An 8,129-nucleotide genomic window follows, 5' to 3' on the forward strand; every position below is an offset into this window, starting at 1 on the left:
TAATCATCATCAAAGGTGTATGATCAAGACACTTCTAAAATGGGACGTGTCACGAACCTCCCTACAGTTATTGGCATATCTACTCCATCAGAGCTTCAACAACTCTTCAATAGGTAGGAAAGGCTATGCAGTAATTTGTTCGCTCTAAGTTAAAGTATGATTTCTTCTACTTGCCAATGGACTTAGTAAGACAATAAAACTTGGGCTATGCATTTGCCAACTTCACAAATACAATTAGAACCTCGAGATTCTAGAAAGCTTTCAACAAGTACAAGTGGAAAGTTGGTTCAAATAGTTAAGCATGTTAAGTATCTTTGGCAATCATCCAAGAGAAATGAAAGAGTTTCCCTCACGCTTGACACTATGATCAAATGAAAATTCATCAATAGCCAATGAGAAAAACAATGTAAGTTTTTTGTATATGAATGACTTATTCAAAATATGTTTTCATTTTCTTCGGGTGATGCCCGGGGACCTCTCATCAACTAGTTAATGAAGGATTTGACTTGGGAAATAGCCCCACAACCTTCAAAGGATGGGATAGACCTAGTTTTCCTAGTGTGATTGCATAATTTATCTTAGAAGTGATTGACCTAGTCACCCTAATACAATTGCACAACTATCTAAGGATGGGATAAGCCTCACAACCTTCCAAAGATTGGATGGATTTAGTCTTTTTAGTGTGATTGCACAATTTACCTTGAAAGAGATCATCACGGTCTTGCTATTGAGATTGCACAATTTACCTTGGAAGAAATTGATTTAGTCACCCTAGTGCAACTCTCCAAAGATGAGATAGGCCTCATAACCTTCCAGGGATAGGATGAACCCAGTCTCCATAGTGCGATTGCATAATTTACCTTGGAAGTGATCGACATGGTCTTCCTAGTGCAATTGCACAACTCTCCAATGATGAGATGGATGATGCCTCAACAACGGGGATGGAAGTGATCTCCCTAAGGCAACAACCCCATAACTTTCAAAAAAGTTTTGACTTTGTCCCCATAATACAATAACACCAATCTCCACATGATCTTAGCATCATCTCAATGATCTATTAGAAATAAAAAGATATAATCACAACCTAAATTTCTTTTCAGTTCCAAGCAGAGGGCATATCCTACTAAGGTTAGACAAAATTCAAAGGTCAATTCCTACCAAAATTTGATAAATATTTTTCTAAGTATGGGCATTGGACCCATACAGATTTTCAATAATTTTCTAAAGGTTTTTAGACCCTACATGGAATTTTTATTATAAGCGTTGGACCAATATAGATTGCCTAGGGAATTCCCTCAACTTTTTTCTAAGTATGGGTGTTAGACCCATATAAAATTTCAAAACTTTTCTTATGGGCCTTGAACCCCACGTGGAAATTTTACTATGGATGTTAGATCTGGGATGAAAAGAATCAAATTTATAAAATAAAACAAAATATATGTTACATGGAGAAACCCTATAGGAAAGTGGTTGTGTACATAAGGATTGAGGGGGGGAGGCTCAGATGTTTAGACTAGGATCTTCAGCTAGGTATTCTCCATGTTAGGCAATTATAGCCCTCTGCAAAATCAGGCACTAGAATTGGAGTGAAGAAAGCACTGAAGTCCACTTGCATTCTTCTAGATTGATTGAAGAAATACAAGTTGGATATGGTAAGAAAGATATTGTCTCTAATCATCTCGAACAAAGCTGCAAACCCCCAAAAACATTCATGGAACTCCCCAAAGGAATTTCTCAACGCCTCCAACTGAGCTCGAGAACTCTAGGCTTTTTTTTAAGAAGTAAAAAGCTCAACCCTCAGACCATCTTAGGTGGTCTTCGCCTCAAGAATCTCCCGTTTTAGGATATCCACTTTATTATAAATAGCTTGAAGCAGTTTATCATTGGAGCCTAACTGAAGAACAATGTCTTGTATCTATTCCTTTAGTGATGAATAGTCCACCTTAAGCCTCCTCAATTTAGCCTCCACAGTAGTCTTCTCCTTCTTTAGTCGCTTGAAGGCAACCTAATTTGTCTTATTTTTTGTAATGACCTCTCTTATGTGGTTCTTTTTTGCCATTTAATGCCTCTTGGAATAAGCGTACATTATAAAAGTCTACCAAAAACAAATGTTGGGAACAATGGTCATAAAACTAATCTACAAAGAGGAATGATAAAGTTCACTACATTGAAGGCTATTTGTCCGATTAAGGCTAAATAGAGATAATAGCTCTTATCAGACATCATTGAGATGTTTGATGTAACGGTAAGGATCCTCTCTAGCAGTCTCATCATTTCTAGGCCAGTCTCTTTAAGGCTTAAACTCTCACCGACAATAGCCTTTATGAGCCACCTCTCCTCATCAGTCAAGGTGGAGAAACTGAAGGAAGCTCAATAAAGACCGAGATCAGGAAAAGCATCCTCAAATTCAACTTCCTTAGGAACAACACAAATAAAAGGCAAAGTTAGAAGTCGAGGTAGAGGAAATGCCACTATATGAGCCTTTATGGTAGAGGCTAGAACACCAATTTCTATAAAGGTGGAGACCCTTCTTCTCTTAAATGTGCCTTAGGCACGCAATCACTTTAGAGGGGGTTAGATTTGTTTGACCCCTAGGTAGGGAAGTGTGACTACCTCTAGCTTTTGTTTCTGAAAGAGGTTGGGCTCCCACCATTGCATCCTTATGGATAAGGATTTCATCGATGATGATGATGATGGAGTTGTCATTCATCTCTTCTCTAATCTTACCTCTACTCAAGATAAGAGACCAAGACCCTTTCAATGAAATCTCATTTGCAGACCTTGTTGAAGTTTCTCCTTCTCCTTCAGCTATTAGTCATGTCATAACCTAATATAAAATAAAAAAAATTGGAATGGAAAAATTGGAATGAATGAAGAAAATTTGAGATTTGGGTCAAGACAACACAAATAGGAAATTTTTTAGGATCAACTAGGGAGGAATTGTAAATTTAGGGTTCAATTTTGTTAGAAATTGAAAGAATTGATAAGTTTGGGGACTCAATTAAACTTTGAATTGGTTTAATTGAAGAATTGATAAGTTTGGGAACTTGATTGAGCTTTGAATTAGTTTAATTAATGAAATCAGAGGCTTAATTAAAGAAATATTAAAATTCAGAACTGATTTAGGTCAAAAGTAAGTAGCCATGACGAAGGAAAAAAAACAAAAAAAAACCTAGAATAGAGAAGGGAATAAAGGACATAGAGAAAGACGAGAAGAGAACAGGAGAACAAACGGGATAGAAAAAAAAGAAGAGACGAAATAACAAAGAAAAAGGTAGAGAAAAGAAACGCAAAGAGAACACGAGAGAGATAGCAGGAGAAGAAAACTCAAAGAAGAGAAGACTAAACAGAAGAGGAGAGGAGAAGCCAAGAGCAGAAAGGCAAATCCTAGCCTTCTCCCAAAATCCCAACAATGAGCTTCATCCCTAGGTAAGTTCTTCTCCTTTCCCTCGTCTTGCCATTTTTAATTAACCATCTACTATGCAATCCAAGCATGAATTAATCCACGAATGCTCACTGCTACACGGTTTGGTCACTGGTTTGGGCCAATGACGAAGCTGGTCTATATGGCTAGGCTAGATCCAACCCCTTTAAAAAAATAAAATAAAATTATAATAAAAAAATAGTTTCCTTTTTTCTTTTAATCCAAATTTTATGGGTTTATTCACTGGCGCTAGAGTCAGAAATACTATACTTTTTGGGTTACATAATTTTACTAAAGCTAGGGTTGAAAATATTTGTAATCGAGTATTCAACGTCAGAGTCAGGAATATCTTAGGCAAACCATGAAAAGCATAATACAACAAACTTTTAGCAATTTAAGACAAACCAGCAATGTTGTCTACCTCAAGTAGGACGCTAAAGGGGTGGTAGTATCTTTCCTTTTTGCATAATCAGTCCCGTACCATAGAATCTTTGTTGACCAATTAGGATTCCTAGTGATCATAATACTAGGTGGTGACTCCTTAAACTAGACATTTTTCTTCAAAGAACAAGATGTCAGATATCGGTTTTTTTTTCATGAAAAATTTTTAATTGGTCATTATGATGTCTGAGTGTGACAAGTCCTCCAAAAATAACAAAGTCAGCAGTGAACTTAGATGTAACAAAAATAAAAAAGGGTAAGGAAGCTGCATACTTTACAACATAACCTAGTAGTGCCCTCTGTCCATCCTATTGACTTCGTACTCAATTGAGGCCAATGTCAATATAACATATGTCTTCCCCTAATCCAAGCTTAGATGGGGTTTATTGTTGACTTCAAAACAAGGTACCCTCTAATAGTGGGAGCAACCCTAAATCTGTTGCATCCCATCTCTAGGGCTGACTAGCCTATTATACCTCACTATCAGCCACCTCCTCCTCTATTTTTTTACATAAGCAGGTTTTCCCTGCAGGGTTCCTTTCATGGCTCTTATGGGTCTATTGGTGAAGTTAAAGAACCAATATATGTCATTGTCACCATTGGTGCTAGCAACTAGATGATAACAGGTCCTAAAAACACTAATTATAGGCTCAATTATGACGAGCCTAAGAAACTTATCAAAGGCGAAAAAGATTATCCACTTGTTGGGGTATAACTGGCTTGGACCCAATTGATAATACCTAAAAACCTCCTTCATAAATCCTTGGAGATGAAAGGTGTACCCTAATGCATACATGTAAAAATGAGTTGTAATTTCCAAATGACCATAAGCAGAGCTTGAGGTCAATTGGTTGATATGCTCAGCCTCAGCAAGAATTTGAGTTGTGTACTCTCCTACTTGTCGAACATTAACGAACTTAATATTCTCCACATCTAAAGTGCTAGGGGAATCATCCTCAAGGACCTGAGGCAACCTTCCCCTCCCTTAATGTTCTTTAATAACAACAAAAGAAGTATTTCTCCTCTAGAGAGAACTACCTTCCCCTACCAGAAATGGATGTTAGGGCTCCACCCCTTTTAGTTTTGGGGCCTAATCTAATAGACCCATATCCCTGTTGTTTCCCCTAGTTCTAGGTCGAAACCTAAACTCCTCATCATAAGCAACAACATTTTTTTTTCTATAGACAAATCTGACTCTTTTTTGGTCTAATTTTATGTTTAAAGTAGATAAGGAAAAAAAAGCTTTTGGCATGAAATACATAGAATGAGGGATTTTTCTTGGATTATAGCAAAATTGGTTTGAGGTTTTTTCAAATAGAGTAGTTTTTCAGAAATTACAGAAAGTGAAAGTAAAAGAAAAGATAGAAGCAAGAACGACTATAGTTATAAAGAAAACATATTTCTGCCCCCACTGTTAGATGAATAATCTTTCATGTCATCTCAAATCTTCAAAAGTCCATTCAGTTATTGTATTGAATGCACGCTGACGTTTTGTTTCCTAAAGGATACCTCTTTTTTTAATAAAGATAGGTCACTTGATCATCCATTTCAAATAAAAATGAGACACATTGCCACAAAGAATCTCAACAATTCTATAAAGACAAATCTCATGAGGAAGTTAAAAAATCCCTCGTTAATGGGACATAAAATTCTCAAGTAAAACGACTTTTTTAAAGCTAGTAACCTTTCAAAATCTTTGCGTAATAAATATGCAAGGACTTGGGGAGCTACTGATGGGAAAGCATGTTTTATGTTATTTTTTCATAGAATCCATATTCAACTAAAGGACTAAAGGCAGGGTGATGACCCAGCATCCCTGAGCTTAGCTACGCATTAAGCCCATGTATATGTGGATCTAACAGCTTGCCAAACCCAGCATCTATAGGCTCATCTATGCACAAAGCCTAGGTACATGTGGGACTAGTAGTCTGTCAGACCTAACATCCTTAGACTTAACATCTCACTAAGCCTAGATGGATGTAAAATTGATAATCTTTATAGGTTTCCTATTGGGTCACTAGACTCCGTTTATTTTTGTCGTGACCCATAACATAAATAGTTAAGGTCAAAGATACTCATCTCTTTATATCCCCAAGTGTATAAAAGTCTTCAAAATGACTTGTTACTTTATCCCTCATTAATGACGTGTAAATGATATTTATCCCTCGTTAATTATGTGTAAGAGATATTTATCTATCTTTAAATATTATTAGGGTAAGATGACCTCCTTTCCATAAAAGGATAAGGTTTATGTTATCAACTTCATATACAACCAGTGATATCCAATTGAAGCCAAACTATAGACATAAAAGGATTTGGCAGCATCCTTTCAAGAATCAATCAACCAATCTTATATGCAGAAGATAAGATAAGTGACATGAGAAATAAAGGCAGAACTAAGGGTGCAACGCCCTCCAAAATTTAAATTAAAATAGTTTATAATCTTAATAAAATATTTTTTTTATTTTATAACATATCCCTTTCTAGTTAAAAAAAATACATTTTTTTAATCATCTTCAAATATTTTATAGAAAATATGATTTGAACATTTCATAATATGATTATAGAGAACAAAGAAAAAATAGATATTCTTGTTAAATGCCTTTTATATTCTAATTTTTCTTTGGTTTCTTTTTTATAAAATTAGCACAGTAAATTAAAAATATAGAGGAAATAGCACAATTTGAAAAGAGAATTGTTGAAATAGCATAGTTTGTGTACATATCACGATTCAGAACTGCGACATCATAAGTTGTCGTGGTTCTGAACCACGACTTCCTTAAATGTCGTGATTGTGAATCACAACGAGCGAGAAATTTAATTATATTATCTCAATTTAGAGATGCTAACCTATTCTGTTGCAGTTGGATCTTTTCTAGGATCTAGATATGATCAACTAATCTATAAAAACATTTATTAGATTATCTACGTAGTCTTGTAAGGTCAAATCCACCTATAGATATATCAGATCTCCACCCAAATGTTTAGAAACTTCAATTTCTACGCTTCATTAACGGTTGAAAATAAACAAACATGGTAAGCAATTCTCTTAAATAAAGCAATTCAATGTAGGGTATAACTGTTTTGGTGGTTATCCCGACTCCAGAACATATAAAGGAGTCACGTGTTATAAACATGATGTTTATTTAATGTTAATTTTTCAATCGCGACTTCTTTGTATGTTACATTTTGGAACAATGACAAACATAAACTATATTATTTTACTAATACTTTTTATAATTGTATTATTTTGCCAAAAGTTAAAATTTTATATGCTAATAGCTTAATTGTTCCTTTCTCTTTTGTAAAATATCCATAATGCTTAATTTTGGATTCTCAGGTCGAATTGAAGATTAGATGATACTTAAAATGATTACTTAATATCCATTTAAAAAAACCAAGATAATATATACTAATTATTTTTTTTATAGTGTTTTTTTATTAGAAATATATTAAAATAATATTTTTATATATTTTTTAAAAATTATTTTTGACATCAATATATCAAAACGATCTAAAAACATTAAAAAATAAATTTCAAATAAAAAATAAATTTTTTTAAAAAAATATTTTTTTTTAAAAAAAAAACCAAACATGGTCACACGTACATTTTATTGTAGCTTCACCAACCAATTTTCTTCTCTTTTTTTAGTCCTCAATTCTTTTTTGTTCCTCAATTCTTTTTTCAAACACTGACTTTAATGGCTAAACTATTGGTGAATTTGTCAAAATATTTGAAGGAAAAAACAATTTAAAAGAAAAGAAACCAAAGGTTTTTTTTTTTTTAATTTGGGTTGAATTTCAGTTTTTAAACCAATTTTTGGGTTTTCAGTGTTATTATGTGGTTTAGAAAGGCTTTAATAATATTTTTTAGTTATTTTTAAGTAAAAATAATTGAAAATAAATTTTTAAATAAAAAAATTATCTCATCTAAATTTCCAGCCATCATTGACAAATAAAAAATTAATAATTTTTAATTAAAAAAAATATCATTTTAAAGTTTTATATAATGAATCCACGCGGTTAAGTTTTTTTCTCAACTTAGATTTTTATCCTTCGATAAATTTTAGTATGAGCGGAGCGCGGGACAGTAACCTCGTAATAACCCTTTAAATTTTAAAATTAAAAAAAAAAAACCAAGTACCACATTTCCATAAACCCAAAAACTAATAACAATTCAATTGGTTCGTGGAACTCACTCTCTTTCTGATTGGGCCAGCATAGTCACAGGTATCAAGCAAGGAACTTTAGCTGGATACCATAC

This window comes from Populus trichocarpa, chromosome 11 (genome assembly GCF_000002775.5).
Source record: "Populus trichocarpa isolate Nisqually-1 chromosome 11, P.trichocarpa_v4.1, whole genome shotgun sequence".
In the NCBI taxonomy this organism is placed as follows: domain Eukaryota; kingdom Viridiplantae; phylum Streptophyta; class Magnoliopsida; order Malpighiales; family Salicaceae; genus Populus; species Populus trichocarpa.